This window comes from Protopterus annectens, chromosome 12.part0, assembly GCF_019279795.1.
Source record: "Protopterus annectens isolate FY-2018-M chromosome 12.part0, PAN1.0, whole genome shotgun sequence".
Classification (NCBI taxonomy): Eukaryota; Metazoa; Chordata; order Ceratodontiformes; family Protopteridae; genus Protopterus; species Protopterus annectens.
Window position 1 is genome coordinate 234962198 of NC_056746.1, and position 10667 is coordinate 234972864.

Here is a 10667-nt window from a genome sequence, read left to right on the forward strand (position 1 = left end):
CTGAGACAGACAACTGGTGTCAAAATCATGGCCTCAAGCTAAATGCCAAAAAGTGCATAGTCATCCCCTTTGGAAAAAACAAAGTACCCACAAACTACCACATAGGTGGTAGCCCCCTAAATACGGAAAATGTAATAAGGGATCTAGGGACCCAAGTAGATAGTAACCTCTCCTTTGATAATGGTTAGAAAATCCTTCTATGTGGCCCATCTAATCACAAAAGGGTTTTCATCCAGATCGAAAGAGGTCATTGGGCCCCTCTAAGCATCACTCATCAGACCCATCATAGAGTACAATGCCCCATTTGGGATGTACCTTACAAGACACCTACAACTGCAAAGACCACAGAAGTACTTCACCAAGAGGATCACTGGCCTCAGGCAGATGCCCTATGCAGCTCGACTGAAGAAACTCCAGCTGTACTCGGCTGCATACCGCCTACTCAGAGGTGATCTCTACCAAACATACAAGGCCATGTCCAACCCAGAATTGATGGACATACTCCACCTAAAGAAAACCATATCCCCTACCTATGAACCTATGTTTGCCAGTCTGGTCAGGAAGTTCAGTTGGTATGATGACCCTTTTAGGTAATGACCCAAACCAATAAGCAAACAGCACAATATAAATTTAACATACACAGAAGTAAAATACATTTATTTATTTATTTGCAGTTGGTTTACCAGGATAGTCCATTGGGCCAAAAAGAACCCGTTTTCAATGGAGTCCTGGGGAGAAAAGCTACAGACAATGTAGGTTACAGTAAGTATTAGGCATGTTTAAACATTGTTAAAGTCACAGTAGGCAAAAATCAAATGCTGAGCAAAACAGTTACAATAAATTTAAGTTTTAAAAATAAAAAAGAAAACTGATGACAGATTATCTCAAATTATACATAAATTCAAATTCTACTAGAGTTATTTAATAAAGAGAGTTCAACATATGAGAGTGCAGAGTATTCTTATGTATTCATTAGTGATGAACAGTGAAATGGGAAATTATGGATAATGAGAGAGAGAAGTCAAGAACGTCAGCAGGAGTCCAGGAGATGGGTATTTAAGTAGGGTGGGAGCAAGAGCATTCCCACTGAGAAAGTAGAAGTGAATGAAGAGATTTTTTGAACATAAGATGGTTAGAGGTAGTACGGATAGATGAAGGTAGAGAGTTCCAGAGACGAGCTAACACATGTGAGAGAAGGTATTTGCCAGGTGGACGGGTTGGTTTGTACACTTCAAGCAGATTTTGGTTGCTGAACCTTAATATTCTACCAGGTTTGTGCATTTTAAGCACAGAAGAGAGCGAGGACAGAGGGAGGGGTTGAAAATAAGTTTGTGAGCAAGGGATAGTTGTGTATAGGAGAGCTGATGGGGTAGTTCTAGCCATTTTAGTTGTTGGAGAGAGGAGCAATGGTGGGAGTAAGTCTTTTGGTTGGTAGCAAACTTGGCTATTTTATTGTAGCATGAGGTGAGTTATTTTTCAGGAGATTTGTAGATTAGTTAGTAGTGGAGCTCCATATTGAAGGGAGGGAATAAGAAAGGAAGTAGAGAGTGATTTTAGTGGTGGTTGTTAGGTAGTTTTTGTCTATAGAGCATCCCTAGCTTTTGATGTTTTTTTAATATTGAGTTGTATATGAGAGTTGAATTTTAGTTGGTTGTCAATTTGGACTCCAAGTAGTTTGGTCTCTGTCACTAGTTCCAGGGGAGTGTAATTTTCACTAGTAATTGAGAATGAGTTTGTATTGAGAGAGTTTTGTTTAGAAGGGGTGAATATCATTAATTTAGTTTTAGTGGGGTTGAGTGCTAAATGATTTGCTTTCATCCATAGTTCAGTGGTAGAGAAAGCATCTTGAGTTAGTTTTATGAGAGTGGGGATGGTGGAGGCCTTGCAGATAATGGTTGAATCATCTGCATATTGAATGATATTGGAGAGAGGGATGGCTTTGTGGAAATCATTTATAAATACGTTAAAAAGGAGGGGACCTAGTATGGAACCTTGGGGGACGCCTGTTGGGGTGTTAAGGAATGAAGAGGTAGCCTTTTTCCATTTCACTGCTTGATGTCTATTAGATAGATAGCTAGAGAACCAGTTCAAAGTAGAGGGGGAGAGGTTGAGTTTGGAGAGTTTGGTTAGAAGCAGTCTATGTGATATAGTATCAAAGGCTTTAGAGAGGTCAAGTAGAAGGGTAGAGACAATTTGTCCAGAGTCTCGGCACTATTTACAGTTTCTAGAAAGGAGAGGAGGGCTGTCATAGTGCTGTGATTTGGTCTAAACTGCTGTGTGGGAGAAAGTAGGTTGTTATCTAGGAGATGTGGTAGGAGTTGAAGGTGGATGCATTTTTCCAAGAGTTTAGAGATGGGAGATAGGATAGCAATGGGGAAGTTGGAAACAAGGTAGTTACTACCGCCTTTATGCAAAGGTATGATGAAGGCCTTTTTCCAGATTTGGGGAACCATATCTTCTTGAATTGAGCGGTTGATTAATATGCTAATAGGGTAGGCAATTCCTTCGGCTGCTAAGCTTAGAAAGTTAGAGGGTATGTCATCGGGAGCATTGGTGCCTGGTTTTAGTTTCTTAAGGAGTTTTAGTATGGTGGATGTGGGTATAGGTTTTAGTGAGAATGGAGGGGGGACTGGAGAGGGGTGTTAGGGGATGAAGATAAAGTGGAGGGAGAGAGAGTAGGAGAGCAGGTGTATATTGTAGGGAGAGGGGAAGGTGTAGATGGAGTGAGAGTAGGAGGAGGAGGAGTGTGGAAGAGAGTTAGTAGATATGAGAGTGTCATTGGTAGTAGTGTTGTGTTGAGTGTGGTTGGGGTAAGATGGAGGTGAGTTGGAGTGTGAGTTGTAGGAGAAAGAGGAGGTTAATTTAGAAATAGATTCGATGAAAAATGTATTGAATTGAGTGGCTAAGTCTGTATCAGTGGCATTAGGGTCAGGGGTTGGGGTGACTATTTTACTGGGGTGAAGTAGAGTGGAGATGCCTTTCCAGAATTTCTGAGGATCTGATTTGTTGTTGTTTTGAAGTGTGAAGAAGTAATTTTGTCTATCAGAGATGATAAGTTTTTTTACCTTGTTTCTAAGAGTTCGATAGTCATTGTGAATGAGGGGGGTTTTATTTATACATACACAGAAGTAAAATACATTTCAATACTTAATCAAAATTAAATAAATAAAATACACAATGTTCCACAGAACATAAAAATAAATAGTGAATCTAACGGAGATAAACGATTCTTAGTTAAAGTATTTACATTATGCTTTAAGAGTGGAATCATATAGCATAAATCAAACAATTAACACTTACATCCACTTAAATTTGACTTATAAAACAAGTAATTACAGCAACAACTTTGTAACACCCTCCATATTTCATCCGTTCCTGTACTTTTTTCAAGGTACTCCTCCATCCTTCAAATGCTTTAACTATCCCTATGTCTACTATTCCTTTCCTTTCTCCAGTCTAAGCCCTTTAAATAAGAATTGTAGATCATGTCACAATGTGTTGTCACAGAGTAATGTTTCATGTGCAATGGTTCTGACCTACTTTATCACATAGTGGCTTAAGGTTAACATATTTAAACAAGAGTATTGAGCTCAATGTTAAGTCACAGTTCTTTATTTTTTTTTTGCTAGTTCAGTGGTTAAGCAATCATTATTTCATGTCTGAGTAAGTTTCTCTTAGTGATGTTTCTTAGATGAGTAGAAACCTTACTGTGCGAGTTTCACATAATAGTTATGTATTAGGATATTATCAGCTTTATACAATGCTGCTTAAGTTATCAATTAGCCTATTAAGAGGAGATATATATTTTACAACCATCTGCTTGCCTCTGTCACATACAATCGTAAACAGTGATTATTTCTCTGGCTGCTTGCTCTAATACTGTTTCTTGTTGTCTTTGGGCTGAACATGAGAATTTTGGCATTGGATCTCTGCTCTATCCTGATTAACACACAAATAAATAATAGTCTCTCCATTGAATAACGTACAATACATAATACAAAATGTGTAAGGTTTTACTCACTGTGTAACTAACATGCCCAAAGCGTGAAACGTGGCAAAGTGTATAATACAGAAAGTACGACTTTTAACACTTCAGAAATGTAAAATGTGGCAGAATATATAATCCTACCGTCTAAGAACAAAATAGAAATATACAAAAATAAATGATTTACTGATTAAAAGTATGCGTTACAAGAGCAACGTCGGGAGCGGACAATGACAAGGCAGCACTTTAAGAGATGAAGGAGTAGGCTGTCTGCTATCTCTTAAGCAGGCACACTGACACTCCTTGGAAAAGCAACCCCATCTGTTCAATGTTCTCCTACATGGATTTATCATCTGGCTAAGTGTACTTAAGATAACCACTTGTTACAACACTAAGTGGAAATCTAGACACAGCTGTGCCCCACATATTTCAAAAACTTCTATGCTTTACAGCGGAATGCAATGTCATTACGTGACAGAACATACATTAGTACCACCATTGTTGGAAACTTGAAACAAAAGATGAGACGCTGGCAATTACACAGAAATACAAAAAAAACGCATTACACTAGAGAATAAATACTACCAACAAAATACTTGGTAAAATGAAATGCACTCTACAAAATTACACAGATGAGGCATTCACATAAATTCCCCATAATAAACACTGGCCAAGAAATTCCGCTCACAAATCAACAGAATGGAATAGTTTATGTGCCACAAACCCTAATCACTGATCCCCAAATCAGAATCCCTGTTATCCCCAAAAATGCACCTACTGACAGTGACAGCATGTGTGTGTCTGCCATCTTTGTTAAGGGAATCCTGGGGTGTGCAAAGAATGACAGTTAGAAGACTCCAGTGCGATGAACCCTTAGTGCCAAACTGAGTCCCTCTTGCCAAAACCGTTACGGCCGTTAATCAAATAATCGTGGCAGGCAACACTCCAGATGTTCACTTTAATAAAACTCTTTTGAAACCTAAACCAATTTGCCGTCACTGGATGAAACCAAAACAATAACAGTATAACTAGTTTCGAATCAGTTCAGGGAAATAATTAGTTAGTTTCTGTCGTTACCTAAATGTCGCTTATGTCAACACCACTGACAATACCAGAAACATTAATAACCACCCATAAAATACACAGATTCTTAGAAGAAACTATGAAATACACTTACATTGATCACCTCAACCCAAGTTTCGTTATTTACACACTCATGTGCATGACTCCTGCATAGGTACGGAACTGTAGCGGCGCTCTCCCGCAGCAAGATGGCCCCTGAAAGTGACGTGGAGCACAGCAAGTGGACACTCTACTTTTACATTTAGTCGCTTATGGTTAAAATGTCACACGCGATAGACAACAGATATGCGTACTAGGTCAGCTTTCCGGTTGGGTTTATATGTTGTTTCGGTACTGCTCTGTTTTCACGTTCCCTTGGATTGTTTTCCAATGTTATTTAATTGCACCAAATTTTTATTTATAAAGTAAAACGTGTTTTACTTAAACTGGAATAACTGTGTAGTTCCGGATTACCCCTCTGTCCTTTTCGGCACAATGATTAGAATGAATCAAGATCTAAACAGAAGTCACCACAGCAGTCTTGCGCTTGCTGGATGAAATGGAAATTCGTCTTATTGAAAGAACAGTTCAGGCCCAACGATCCCAGAATTACTGGAATGGTTTTCTCTGGCATAATACCGTTTTCCGTATACAACGACGGAATCTGTCTCACACGCACACAAGACGTATATTTATGTAACTACATATGTACGTAGTTAAAAGTGTCTAATATATATATATATATATATATATATATATATATATATATATGTACACACATACGTATGTATGTATAAGTATATATGTAAATTTGTATTTATATGCACACACATACCTATATATATATATATATATATATATATATATATACACCATATATCTGTATGTATACACCATATATCTGTATGTATACATACACGTAGTGGTGCCAGGGTTATTTTTTATTATGTTACAGTGTGTTGATATAAAGTAGTTTTTGAGGTCTGTTTCTTGCTTCCAGTGGCTTGAGAATACATGACCCTTTTTTCTGCAAATGAAAAAAGGAAGTTGAAAAAATGTGTGACATTTTGTATTTGATGTATAAAATGTATTTTTTTTCTTATCCTGTGTCAGGAAGGAAGTTATTGCATATAATTGTCATACAAGGGTTTGGATTCAGGAAGAAAATCGGCTCTAAATGGCAGTCCTTAGCATTCAAATGAGAAATATGTTCATTGTATATGAAGTCTCCAAATGTAAAAAAAAAAAAAAAGAGGTTTAGTGTTTAATTAGCCTTTCTTTTGTTATGTGAGAAAAATACGTTTTGAATATAATGTAACCACCTGGTTTTCCCTTGGATCAGAATGGGTATCTGAGCTGTATATATCTGGGACCAAAATCAGTGTACAGTCAGTTGGTTAGTCTTTGCTTGGGAGATGTTGGTGACACTTCTTTGAAGGTTTGCTGTTTGAATTCTGCCTTGCATAATTTTTACTTATTTAGAATAGTTAGATTTAGTGTTTTTCTTTCATTATGTCACAACTAGAGCATTTATGTACCTATACATCATTTTTTCTTTAAATATTTTGTTTCTACAACATGACTGTGTTATATTCTTTGCTCATTGCTATGACCTCTGCATATTTAATCTGTATTAGCAGTGTCTTTATTGTTTAATAAAGTTTTTATTTATTCAGTGTTAGTATCATTTATTGATATGTTATTGTGCATTATCTGAGAAGGACTTAGTTGGCAGAGTTGTGTTATCCACCTCCAATTAACCAGATCACTTGGGCAAACTACCACTGAGGTGTTGTTTTTTTATGATTTATGTTTGGCTAAGTCAAGATAGGTAGTGTAACTGATGTGTTTAGTCTTTAGCCATATCTAGAGTGGTAGCTGTACTACTGTGGCAAGAAAAAGATGTGAGGAGTTGAAGAATTTTGCAGACCTTCCCTGGGAGTTGTGTATATATGTGTGTTTGTGTCAGAGAGAGATATAATAATTTGCCTAAAAAGCAGTTGTCATAGTTAAGGGGCGCTAAAGATACTTTGGTTCACAGAGAGATTGGTGAGAAAAGGGCCTGGGTTTCTAAGCCAAAGACTCAGAATCTGTATGTGGTCAGTGTGTTGTCATAGTTTATGTGTGGATGTTGGAAGTCCATATCCCAGGCATCAGTGTATATTCCTTTTGTGTCTTGAGACCAGATTTTATTTGCTGAATTGGTCATTGAATCAGACGTGTGCGCTTTTCTTTTTTGTTTATTTTACCCTGTTGGATGCTAGTAATGTGACTCAGGAGACCGTCCTGCTAGTTACCAGCAGACCTATTTAAGGCAATTGAGTTACCAGCAGACCTATTTAAGGCAATTGAGAGGATCCAAGGACCGTAACTCCTTTTCTGTTATATACCAATCAGCCTGCTCTTCACATAGGGAGCTAAGAGATGCTGTCTGTCACAGTTTTGACCACAATAATTATTAAAACTTGTATTTGTATATGGTGATTGTTTATGAGAGTAACCTATTTATGCAGGTTAAGGAAAGGAACTGGGTGACGGACAGTACAACATTGATAGGTTTGATTACATCTATGGTGTACTTGTCAGTTTTGTGTTTTGATTGCAAGAAAAAGTATTTGGACTTTATGATGACTAATATAAAATTTTGATTTATTAGATTGATAAACTGATTACATTTCTTCCTTACTGTTCTGTAAAATTAAAAGGGTCAGTGTAGTATGGACAGTGCTGTTAACCTTCCACCCCATCCATTTCCAGTTTGGAAATGCATTTCATTTTGTAACTACTTCTGTAGCTTAGGGGCTGAGAGGTTTAAATGAGGGGTGCCAGCAGCAATTGTGGTGCAGAAGTAACCCCTAGGATGTGCAGTACAAAGCCTGTCAAAGTTTAACCATACCTCACCAAAACCAAGCTCGACAGACTTTAAAAAACACGCACACACACACACACACACACACACACACACACACACACACACACACACACACACACACCCTCCCTCTCTCTCTCTCTCTCTCTCTCTAGTACAACAAAATAAAATGAGTAATTGTACAAATAAGGACAGTAAGTATAAATGCAATAAGTAAAAGCAAACCAGACATGTTCTTCACTCAGCAACATATTTTTATGTAAGTCTTTGTCCTTATGAAATAAAAAGCCAGTAGTCACATTTAATACATTTTGAGTATTGGGTTCAGGAAGTTCGGCCATTCAGTTCCAAGGTTTTTATTTTTTGTCCAGCCTTGATTAAAGTGCTGCTGTAGTTCTATTTTATGTTGTTTTTCCTCCATTTGTTTGCCCCTGACCATCAACTGCCTGACTGCACCATTGTCCTTTTTTACCGCGTGTAATCACACAAAATAAAAGTTATATAAAATCGCATATAAAAACAACATGCATTATCATAACACTTTTGCACAGATCATAGAGTGTATATTGCAACTAGGTCATGTGGCCATTTACACCTTGCCAGTACCCACTCAGACCTTGCCTCCTTTTCCAAGGAGTGATAGCCAGTTTTACCAGAGGTGAATTTATGAATACTCATCCACTTGTCTAATTTTTTTGTAAAGGAAGACAGTGTGTCACATTGCTTATTCTGGCAAATAAGCTTGTTACTTAGAAGGCATAGATGCTGTGTGATAAATCTATTTGTCCACCATGATTTGTTTATTTGCTGAAGCAGGTTCAGATTTCTGGTTCTAGTGTTCACAGGACTATTTGGTTTGTAGAAAAATAAGAGGTCTTGGATACCAGATCCCTAATGGCTTAGAAGGCAAGGTGCAGATCATGCCAAGGAGCCTGTAGGATACAGTACAGGGATAAGGTCTTCAGCTTTTCTTGATAGCTCATATCTTTTAGTCCCGTCATATTTTTTGTCAGGAACCTTTGGGGTCTCTTTAACTGCTTGATTTGTTTAGTAAGGTCATTTCGAAAGGGGGGGTATTGTATTCTATGATGGACCTGATCAATGCAGAATATAGAGGAGTCAGGACTTCTTTGGACATAGAGGAAGTACCCTTTGTGATCACCTGTGCCAGATTGGATTTCCTGACTACTGTTGCAGCATGGTGGTCAAAGGAGTGGGGCTTTTCTAACCATGTTCCCAGGTTTCTCTTTGCATCTTCATTTTGGAGTGAAGAGTTTTCTGTACTATAAGCTACATGGAGGGTTTGCCAAATGCAATAGTATTTCATTTTTTTAGCATTTAGTTTTAGCCTGCTGTCCAAGCTTAAAATGTTAGCATGTTTTCACTTTGTAGCTTCTGCATATTAGAAGTGGCATCATTTGTACCAGCTGGTTTGCAATCATTAGCAAACGTAGTTAAACAAAGTTCATGAATTTACTTTGGAGATCAGGAATATATATGCCAAAATAGCAAGGGTCCTAGCACTGAACCTTGTAGTACCCCACTGGTTGCTTGCTTGCTCTACAAGGCTGCAGCTGCTACCTTCACACTGTGGGTTCTTTCCCTCAGCCAATTAGCTATCTATTTGTCTACTTAGGAACCAATTTGGAGTGCATTTAGTTTGTTGAAAATATTGGCATGTACTACAGTACTAAATGGTGTGGTGAAGTCAAGGGATATTGGCATGTGCTACAGTACTAAATGGTGTGGTGTGGTCAAGGTATACTCTGTGGAGAGCATGACCACTGTTCACTGCCTTTGTTATCCTCAGAGAAATTTACCAGATTAATTAAACAAGATGTACCCTTAACAAAGTCAACTGCTGGAGATCAATTCTTAAAAAGATTTTTTTTACATTGTAGTTTATTTGGGTTGCTGTGACCCATTTCATGGCCTTGCATGTGAAGCTGGTAAGGCGATTGGGTCTGTAAATCTCAAGGTCTGTGGTGGAGCTACCATTGTGAAGAAGCATCACAACTGGTATGCGCCAAACCTTGGGAACAAAGCCAGAGGATAAGTTCAGGTTAAATAGTTGTAGGAGCAGGTCCACCTGTACTTTGTTTAGTGCTGTACAGCATGCACCCTGGTATGTGTGTCAAGTTCCATAGAGAAAGTATTTTTTATTTTGAAGATTATTTTTAACAAGTGTTATTTTGTGATGATGGGGTGGGGGTTAGGTCCTTGGGTATACATGGGTTTGGCATAGATGTCTTTAGTTTGAAGTTAACACTGAATTTTGTTGCCAGTATATTTGTGATATCCACTGGATCAGAGTTGGTAGTGCCATTTTGAATGAATTCAGAGCAGTTGCGTGTTAAATAACTTCCCAACATAAGTAAAGGAATATTTTTAATTATACTTAGCTTTTGATGCTAGTCTGAGTTCATGTGAAGCTTTAGTTTTCCTGATGGTATTTTTCAGTACCTTGATTAAACTTTTGATGTTAATTTTAATTTGTGGGTCTTTAGCTTTGCTATGTATTCTAATGAGCTTTTTTTCTCTTATTGTATTGTTTGTTTATGCATGGGGACCACCAGGCTGGTTTGCTGTTTTCTTCACTTAAAAATTGGTATGGTTTTTGGGCGGGCATCAAATGGGTCCTATAATATACTATATTCTGAAAGCTGGTTTTGTTTAGGCCGAGTTGAATCTAAGTATAGTTGGAGGTTTCTGTGAATCTCTTTTAATGTAATATAGTCTTTATCCAGTATG

At 37.8% G+C, this 10667-nt stretch overlaps 1 protein-coding gene across 1 annotated transcript in view; it reads right to left on the reverse strand.

Annotated features, from left to right (window-relative positions):
* The window catches only part of UBFD1 (ubiquitin family domain containing 1), an 896669-nt gene extending 891376 nt beyond the window's left edge, over nt 1-5293 (reverse strand). The window contains exon 1 of the mRNA XM_044089298.1: nt 5163-5293. The gene's annotated coding sequence lies outside the window, so the exon portion shown is untranslated. The remainder of the gene's footprint in view (nt 1-5162) is intronic.
* Between the last annotated feature and the right edge of the window lie 5374 nt (nt 5294-10667).